General features: G+C 44.3%; 1 protein-coding gene across 1 annotated transcript in view; it reads right to left on the bottom strand.

Moving 5' to 3' along the window:
• Window positions 1-10097, bottom strand: part of ISLR2 (immunoglobulin superfamily containing leucine rich repeat 2) — a 92021-nt gene extending 81924 nt beyond the window's left edge. Inside the window, exon 1 of the mRNA XM_073652773.1 lies at window positions 9876-10097. The gene's annotated coding sequence lies outside the window, so the exon portion shown is untranslated. The remainder of the gene's footprint in view (window positions 1-9875) is intronic.
• Between the last annotated feature and the right edge of the window lie 503 nt (window positions 10098-10600).

Raw genomic sequence — 10600 nt, forward strand, 5'->3', positions numbered from 1 at the left:
CCCGATGGGTAATGTGTGTGGGTAGCGCAATAGTCCTCCAGCCCAATGAGACTACTGCCCACCCAGAATCCTCACAGGGTGACTACGCTTTCCGGAATACTTCTCCCAACCTCAAGAGGCAGTCCAGACGTGCTAGACGTAGAGGCAAGCCGTCACGCCAGGGTCTGTCCTCCCTGAGACCTCCTGACCCCAACCTTGAAGTCCCTACTGAAGCTTCATCTCCCTGTATTCCGGAGAAGCCCCAACGGGTAATGTGCGTGGGTAGTGCTCCGGTTCTCCTGCCCGAAGAGACTTCTGCCCATCCAGACTCCACACAGGAGAACTTCCTGCACCCGGCATCAGATGCTTCACCCACTTTAACCGGTGTGCATGTCCAAAGATGCTCCAAAGCTGTGGTTACCTCTGAGTCTGTGCACCTCTACTACCTGGCGGAGGACCCCCTGTTGCCTCCTGAATCCTCCGGGATACCACTCGATGACAAATGGAGAGAGACTTCTCTACACTCGGTACTCGATACTTTGTCCGCTTCGTCCTGTGAGCCTGAGAATGGGTACCCCAAAGTGGTAGTTACCCCCGAGTCTCTACACCCCTCCGACCAGGCGGAGGACCTCCAGTTGTCTCCAGAACCCTTCGGGGTACTACCTGGTAGCGAAAGGACAGAGACTCTCCTATACTCTGTACCTGATACCTTGCTCGCTTCGTCCAGTGAGTCCAACCTAGTGTACTCCGAAGCAGAGGTTACTCCCGAGTCTCTACACCCCTTCGACCAGGCGGAGGACCTCCAGTTGTCTCAAGAACCCTTCGGGGTGCCACCTGGTGGTGAATGGACAGAGACTTTCCTATATCCTGGATCTGATACCTCGCTTGCTTCGTCCAGTGAGTCCGACCTTGTGTACTCTGAAGCAGAGGTAACCCTTGAGTCTCTACACCCCTCTGACCAGGCGGAGGACCTCCAGTTGTCTCCAGAACCCTTCGGGGTGCCACCTGGTGGTGAATGGACAGAGACTTTCCTATACTCGGTACCCGATACCTCGCCTGCTTCCTCCAGTGAGTCCGACCTAGTGTACTCTGAAGCAGATGTTTTCTCTGAGCCTCTGCACTCTTCTGACCCGGCGGAGGACCTCCAGTTGTTTCCTGAATTCTCCGGGGTACCACCAGATAACAAAGAGACAGTGACTTTTCCTCATTATGTACCTGATAACCCGTCTATTTCTTCCTGTGAGCTTGACAAGATGTACCTCGAAGCAGAGATTACCCCCAAGTCTCTGTCCCCCTCCAACCCGGAGAAGGACTTCCAGTTGTCTCCTGTACCCTCTGGGGTGCCACCTGAAAATATGTGGAGAGAGACTTCCTTGTGTGCTGTTCCTGGTACTCCACCCATTTCGTCTGTTGCTAAGGATGGCTGGATAGGAGGTAGCATCCTAGCTAACCAGATGAGATCAATTTTTCCTGTGGACAGTGGAAGTGATCTCCTTGATGTGAACGACTGGTCCTCGAATTCCCTGCGGAAGATTCTGGCAGGCCTGAAGAAGAGGGGGCGTAAGAGGGGGGGTACTGTAACATACCTGGCGGCGTCCTTGCATGGTGGTCCATCTCCCACTGTGCAAGAGCGCGCACTTGATCTCCAGTCCAGAATGTCTCTCTGGCTTCCCTCCTTGCTGTCTGTTTTGGCTGCATAGGGCGATGCCCGCTGAACTTCCTGTTTCTTGTACCTGCTGCGGACACGCCCCTGTTGCACCTTCAGCCTATTGCTGTCCATCTTTGGGTATTTATACCACCTTCTTCCTCAAGATGGCGCCTGAGCATTGTGTCCTGTCAGTCGGCTTTTTGTCTCTGACATGCCAGGTCCTATCCTGTTTTCCTGCCTGTTTTCCAGTTCTGTGTCTGAACTGTGGTCTGTTCTTGTGAACACGCTTCTTGCCTGTTCTTTCGCCTTCTAGGGGCCGTATTCCTAGATCTGCCTGTCTGTGCCTTGCGGTATCTGTTCCCGTCTGAACAGAGTCCTGTTTGTGTCTCTGCCTTGCGGTATCTGTTCCCGTCTGAACAGAGTCCTGTTTGTGTTTCTGCCTTGCGGTATCTGTTCCCGTCTGAACAGAGTCCTGTTTGTGTCCCTACCTTGTGGTATCTGTTCCCGTCTGAACAGAGTCCTGTTTGTGTCTCTGCCTTGCGGTATCTGTTCCCGTCTGAACAGAGTCCTGTTTGTGTCCCTGCCTTGCGGTATCTGTTCCCGTCTGAACAGAGTCCTGTTTGTGTTCCTGCCTTGCGGTATCTGTTCCCGTCTGAACAGAGTCCTGTTTGTGTTCCTGCCTTGCTGTCTCTGTTCCCGTTCCTCTGTTCCCTGTTGTCTGTGCCTCGTTTCTACTTTAACCTTGTCTCCCTTTTCCCTCTGTCTGTTTTCTGCATCTTTCTGCAGAGTCTGAACTCGCTCCTAGCCTGTTCCTCCCGCCTTCTAGGGGCCGATTACCTAGACCCGCTCCTGTATCTTGTCTGTCCTGTCTGAACTCGCTCCTTGCCTGTTCATCCCGCCTCTCTGGGGGCCGTATTCCCAGACCCGCTCCTGTATCCCGCTGCAGTGTCGGTCTCTTCCGTACACTCAGTTCCAGTCTGAACTCTCTCCTATCCTTTACCTGTTTTGCCTCTATGTCCGTTCCTTTCCTTTTTTTGCAGAGTCTGAACTCGTACCTAACTCCTGCTTGTTGTCTCTGTACTCCCGTTTGTGAGTTTGTGGTCCACTTGCTACTTCACTTCAAATACCCTGTGGGTATCTGGCTCTGCCTTTCCCTTCCTGTCTGTTCCGTGTGAACAGAGCCCTGTCCGTCCTGCTCTGACTCCTTGCTCACTGCTCCGGCAGCCTTGCTCCGCTCTGACCCTTTTGCTCACTGCTCCGGCAGCCTTGCTCCGCTCTGACCCTTTTGCTCACTGCTCCGGCAGTCCTGTCCTGCCCTGCTTCTGCCCGCTGCTCCGGCAGTCCTGTCCTGCCCTGCTTCTGCCCGCTGCTCCGGCAGTCCTGTCCTGCCCTGCTTCTGCCCGCTGCTCCGGCAGTCCTGTCCTGCCCTGCTTCTGCCCGCTGCTCCGGCAGTCCTGTCCTGCCCTGCTTGTGCTCGCTGCTCCTGCAGCCCCGTCCTGCTCTGTTCTTGCCCACTGCTTCGGGCGTTCCCTCTCTGCTGTGGTTGTCTACCGAATCTGCGGTTCTGTGACCCAGTCTGTACTGGGTCTTAACCTTTCTGTGCTCCAGCCCGTCCTTTCGGCCAGTACCTCCCTGCCTGCATACTCGCCTGTATCCACCCATCTGCATACCTGCCGTGTTTGCTTACATCCACCAGTCTGTGCCAGCCTAACCTGCCTGTTCCAGTAATCCCAGTGTGGGTCAACCCCCGTGTCCGGAGTTTGACCTGGAGTAGCACCTGGTCCCTCTGCCCGGTTTCTCCCTGGTGCACTGGCGTCGTATGCCGTCGTGCCACCTTGGTCGGATCGGCCAGATACTTAGTCACGCCCCTCCAGGCACTCTCCGGTCCATGGTCCAGTGGAACCACTTCTCCCGCACACGCCAGTCAGTCCGGGCGTGTGCATAACAAATGCCAGGAACCAAGATTTCTTGGCAGAGCATTGACCTGAGATCACACTCTCACACTCCCCATTGTAGGAACTTTCTGTGTTAGACAGAGGTTAACATGGGCACCCCAACCAGTCAGCAGCCACGCAGTCCCACGTGCAACAAGCTATAATTTACTGCGTATTATGATAACAGGACCCATAGAAGCGTTGTGCTAAACGCGAAACGGCCATCGTCTTCTGAATTTCCCTACACTCCCTGTACACCGTCTGTATGTCCCGGACTGGTTTTAGGAAACGGTGAGTGCCGAACTTCCTTTTCATGCTTGGTCAACAGGCTAGCCTTCGCTACCCACATACCTTATACCTTATCAGGATCACTCTACAACTCCCATTTCTCCCAATTACACATGTTTTGTTATACACATGTTTATTTCCTTTGTGTGTATTGGAACCACACAAAAAAAACTGAGAAAAAAAGGCAAATTGGACATCATTTCACGCAAAACCCCAAAAATGGGCTGGGCAAGATTTTTGGCACCCTCAACTTAATATTTGGTTGCACATCCTTTGAATAAATAACTGCAATCAATTGCTTCCTATAACCATCAACAAGCTTCTTACTCCTCTCAACTGGAATTTTAGACCACTCTTCTTTTGCAAACTGCTCCAGGTCTCTCATATTTGAAGGGTGCATTCTCTGACCAGCAATTTTAGGATTTTTTCACAGATGTTCAATGGTATTTAGATCCGGACTCATTCCTGGCCACTTCAGAACTCTCCAGCGATTTGTTTTCATCCATTTCTGGGAGCTTCTCGAAGTATGTTTGGGGTCATTGTCCTGCTGGAAGACCCATGACCTAGGACGCAAACCCAGCTTTCTGACACGGGCACTACATTGCAACCCAAAATCCGTTGGCAATCTTCCAATTTCATGATGCCTTGCACACAGTCAAGGCACCCAGTGCCAGAGGCAGCAAAACAAATCCAAAACATCTTTGAACTTTCACCATATTTGACTGTAGGTACTATGTTCTTTTCTTTGTAGGCCTCATTCCATTTTCAGTAAACAGTATAATGATGTGCTTTACCAAAAAGCTCTATTTTATTCTCATCTGGCCCCAAGATGCTTACCCAGAAGGGTTTTGGATTACTCACGTATATATTTTGGCAAACTGCAGTCTAGATTTTTTATGTCTTTGTGCCAGCAGTGGGTCTCCTGCATTTAATTTCATTCAAATGTCCACGGATAGTGCACACTGACACTATTGCACCCTGATCCTGCAGGACAGCTTGAATTTCTTTAGAACTTGATTGGGGCTGCTTATCCACCATTCGGACTATTCTGCGCTGCAACCTTTCCTCAATTTTTCTCTGCCGTCCACATCCAGGGAGATTAGCGACAGTGCCATGGGTTGTAAACATCTTGATTATGTTGCACACTGTGGACAAAGGAACATCAAGATCCCTGGAGATGGACTTGTAACCTTGAGATTGTTGATATTGTTCAACAATTTTAGTTCTCATGTCCTCAGACAGTTATCTTCTCCATGCTTAGTGTGGCAGACACTGACACAATGCAAAAATTGAGTCAACTTTTCCCCCTTTTTTTTTAACTGGTTTCAGGTGTAATTTTCACTTTGCCCACACCTGTTACTTGACACAGATGAGTTTGAACGAGCTTGAAACAAAGTTGTTTACCCACAATTTGGGAAAGGTGCCAACAATTTTGTCTGGGCAAGTTTAGGGGTTTTGTGTGAAATTATGTCCAATTTGCCTTTTGTTCTGTTTTTTTTTGTGTTGTTCCAATACACACAAAGGAAATAAACTTGTGTGTTGCAAAATGTTGCAATAATTTTCTGTGAGAAATACTTAACAATTTCAATGGTGCCAACACTTTCAGCAATGACTGTATATAGTGTCACTGAGCTTACTACCTTAGGGTTAGGGTTAGGGTTACTTCTGCATATATTCTCCAACTAAATTCTAATTGTTACTTGTATGTGCACACACTCTTATAGTGTCAATGTAAAGAGCAGCAAATCTGATAGTGAACACTTAGGAATTTAAAAATGTTAACATAATATATTAATAGTAATGACAACAGTGACTTCGGAGCCTGCATACAGCCTACACCATAGCCCCTTAGTCCATGTACTTAAAGCTGTTGGTTACATCATCACACAGTCATTGACATTGAAAAAGCAATAGGTCTGCACTGTGGTGGCATTCTCCAGCCTTGGAGAAGACAACTCAAGACAACAGGTGCCTGTGGAATGTGTGCATTCATGACAACAATGGCAGCCTCCCCCTCCTCCCTTTCTACTTCCACTGCTAATCCCTCCATGCTAGAGAGAGCAGGGCACATCGTCACAGAGAGAAGTGTCTCTATTATCTTGTCCAGGATGACTGCAGTTTATCAGCCGTGTAATCACTGTGCAGCTAATGGAGGGACATGCAGAGCACCCTGCAGAGCATCTCACCTCCATCTCTGAATGTTACCTCCACATCATAGCCTGATGCTCTGCAATAAACGCAATCTAGCACTCTGTGTGTGAAGTTTTGATTTGGGAAACAGACAATTTATGCCACTGATTGATGATAAATCCACTTCAACTAATATCAATAATATAAGCAGTCTGCAGAAATGACATATGTGAAGAACTATAGTGCATGCAACAATACAGGGTGGAAATACAGCGTGATCATAATAATGGCCTGGTATCAGAGGAGGCAAATATGGCATATAAGCTGATATATCAAGAAATAATATAAAAAATAGGTTTCAGAACTTATAAAGGGAGATAACTTTACACATTGAATATTACCTGTCTGTCTATCTGCCTGTCATCATCAATCTATCTGTTTGTCTGTCTATATATTATCTATATCTATCTATCTAACCTGATATCTATCTACAGGTTTTTATCATCTATCTGATCCGCTAATTGTTTCTTGGAGACAGTATAGACATGTCATTTTTTTTGGCCGCTATTTAATTCACCCTGTTTGGCGTGGAATAAATAATTTCTTGCTTCTTGTGTGTTTTCATAATTCGTTTACAGGAAATAGTGAATATTTATATAAAAAAAATATATATATATATGAATTTCTATTATTTGAATATGTGTCTCTTGCTAGTGTTTGTTATATCGTTGCAACATACAATTAATCAGTCTGTGCGCAAAAAGCATTTAAAAATTAATCAAAATCGAATGTAAATGAGGGAAAATTAAATCAATAGCAAAACAGTGTAATTTGGAGCCCTGGCATGTATAAATCGATTAGCAGTATTTTAACGAAGATCCAAATGAATCTATAGCTCAAAAATAATGTATATTTTACCATTGCGCTTATGGATATCATTTGCAGAGGTTTTCAGAAGCTATTTGATGTTGTGACTAATACTACAACAATGTAAAAAGTAGGTGTGATGTAAGTGCATATATATATATATATATATATATATAGGTGTAGATAGATAGACATACATATCTAAAATAGGCATAGGGTAAAAGGCCAATGAGTACAATAATATGAGAAAACCTATAAAAGAAAAGAGTACAAGGCACAATGTAGATGGAAAATATATTGATTCAATTTTATTAATTTATATATATATATATATATATATATATATATATATACATATACACACATATGTATATAGGTTTTTTTTTATATACACTCCTTTATATTCATGTATGTAGAGGTAATGGAAGGTATTCATATTCAGGTGAAAAGTGACAAGGGTATTCTTTATAATGTAAGCGCTGATATAGTAAAGCAAATTCTTAAAAACACTCTAGATGTTTTTCTACTAAATGCGTCATTTTTTTAACTCTACTATCTATCCTCTGTCGTATAAATCTGCTGTGTAGGTATTATATATTTATTGTCTACATCTATTTTTTTCTATTTGGTTTATACAACTATCCACTGCATTTGTTCATCTAGTTATTATTTATTTCTATAACTGCATCTATTAAAGTATTTTAATTATTGAGATTTCTTTGAATTTGCTATGTCCCTGTGCATGGTGCTGGTTTCTTTATCCATATAACATGCATTAGTCCCCTTTGTATTTATGCACACAGTATGAGAGTTGCAGCATTCGTCCATATGTTTCTATGAGTGCTGAGTGTGTGCCCCAGCATTGTCCTCTGTGACCTTGGCACACGTTCTAGAATAAAGAAGATTCCAATTAATTTTCTACTGTCTTACAAAACTCTTCTCACCCCCCAAAAACACATTATCCTATTTTTTAAAATTGTATTCATTTACTTTTTATAGATTCACAATTTCTGTTTTTTTTTTTTCAGTAGATCTGTTTTTGCTGATCCTGCATACTTATAACAATTTTCACTGTGGATTTCATATTCGGTGTCATTATTCCCTTCCATTCATCTCAATCAGTATGCCTTTGCCCTCTTTTAATTCACAATCCATTAGTTTAGAGCCCATATTTCCTCCCCTCTCTCTCCTCCTGTTGATTTAATTTCCACATTCCTCTTTTCATGTAACCTGCTCATAGTAAATGTCACCTCAACAATGACTTTCCCTCCTTCCCAAGAGAAAACACACTGGTGCCCACATCTCCGATAAAAAAAAGAAAACCCTTTAAAAGTTGACACACTGCCTGAGGCTAGCAAGAAAATGTGCTGTTCTCTTAATCCTTGTTTTTCTTTTTAATTCTCCTCCCAGCTCTGCCTAGCACCATTCATGCTCTCTGTGTCCTGTCCCAGTCATTTGCTAAATTAACCTTAAATGCTGCAGCCACAAAGAGAGCAGGTTGGGGGGGGACAAATTCAGCCTGTCCTGCTCTGAAAAGCCCAGTGGTCTCATGCTGAGAGGGCAGAAAGAAACTAATGCAGACATGCAAGGGAATTATACATGCATTAAACATACGCAGGGAGAACAGAGGAACAGAGGGGGAGAGGGCGAGAGATGGAGGAAGGGGGGCAAAGAAACTACAGAGGGATAATCGAGGAGATATTTGTATAAAAGGTTAGATGAATAGTGTCATAGATTGATAGCTAAAGAGAAAGGCACGTGCATGCATATATTAACACACAGATAGATAAATACATAGATATACAGTCTATATATGTATGTAGGGGTACATGTATGAGTCTAAAATTATATGACATAGACATAGATATACAAACATGATAGATCTAAAGAAACATATGACATATGGACATAGAGAGGCATTCTCATTCATTCATATCTTTGTGTGTGTTAGTGTAACAGTATATATGTATGCATGAACATGATGTATGGATATTTATACCTAACTCTATCTCCGTGTGTATGCTTATATGGCCATATGGATTCATGAGTATGTGTACATGTTTATACACACACATTGTATGTATATATGTATGCATCTATACTCTATACAAGTCTGGCAATATATGCACACTGTACTTTTATATATATATATATATATATATATATATATATATATATATATATGTCTAAACATATATACAGGCTGCATATATATATAAATATTCATATGATATAGGTACCTACGTGAGTACATAAAACACACATACACTATATATATATATACACACTCACGCATGTGGGCATAAAGAGATATACACAAAGTTAGATCCAGATATGGATAACCATCTATTATCTGCATACATACATAAATAGTGGTATACATATTCAAACAAAACCATACATGCTTTGCTGTATAGGGCCTGATATATAGAAAAAGAGAATCCTTGGACACATAGACAATAGGTCATTTTTCTAAAAGCACATGTGAACAGGCGAGCCCCATGCAGTATGTGTAAGTGAATGTGGCCAGCCATAAAGCACAGGGTCCTCTCCTATGGGACGCATAAAGCGGGAGAGGCTCATTGAATTCATCAGGAGCTGTCCACGGTGCTGCAATAAATTCTCGCTGATTAATTCGCAGCCACTTGAAGGAATACATTGTTGCAGCCTCAACGTGTTGCTTTTGTTGGAAGTAAAATCTCCTCAGAGGATAGATAAGAATCGGATCCTGCAGCTGCCTGCACGATCCCACCAGTGTAATCCCCCCATAGACTGCTGCCAGATCACTATCACTCGTGCAGCCTGATCGCTGATCATCGCAGAGACCTCAGTGTGCCCTGTCTGTGGGCAGCATGCAGGACAGTCTACTAGTGCCTATGGTTATGTGATCACACGTATTCTCTGTGTAGTGCTGATCACCACTAAGCTCATGTCATGCTACAGTCTTGCTGTATAGGTACCCAGCCACATTCTGCATTCACCAGCTATACCCATCCCCAATGCTCTTTTCCTAGAAAGCAAAGGCTTACCTCCTGCCTGTGCCTCCAGGGTGCGTGTCAGGGCTCCAGTATAACAGGTATCCAAAGTTTAAAACTTGCCAAAACAGGAGTACCAAGAATATTACATTGGCAGCAGGTGTTAGGGCATGAAGGAAAGAACTAGGGGTTTGTGGGTTTTCTCAGCTTCCCATCAGAAATCTGTGCACTATGGTTAGTCCACTCCCACACCCCACCCCAACTACTGTAGATTGTGAGTGGGCTAAAGCTGCAGGAACCCCCCTCAGCAAATAAAATGAAACATTAATGACACAAGTGTCCCTCCACCCCATACATGTGCCTGTCCCTCCCTCTGCAGCTCTGCTCTTCACCTCTCTTCCCTTATTCCAGGGTTACATGCCTGTCGGGGTAATTGAATGTAAATAGCTTCCAGCAATCAGATTGGCGATTCATGCTAGACACACACCGATATGTATACATGTCACACGTCTGGAGAAGTCCGATGTCTAATGGGTTAACTCCACACATTTCTGTTCACCTTATTCATCATTCCTTCCAGGAAGCGATATAAATAATTGATTTTGTTACCAGATTTTAATTTCTCGACAGCTTAGAATACTCCAGAGAGAGAAAAATAGGCAGCAGTGTAATAAGGGTGTGGGTATGAATATACATAGGCAGCTCCGCTAGCTCCAGCCTGCTGCCTGCCATCTTCATGTGCTTCCCATCCATCTGCCTAGAACAAATGTATACAGATC

Source organism: Phyllobates terribilis, unplaced genomic scaffold (assembly GCF_046119375.1).
Source record: "Phyllobates terribilis strain yellow unplaced genomic scaffold, ASM4611937v1 Scaffold_11__3_contigs__length_659146591, whole genome shotgun sequence".
NCBI lineage: Eukaryota > Metazoa > Chordata > Amphibia > Anura > Dendrobatidae > Phyllobates > Phyllobates terribilis.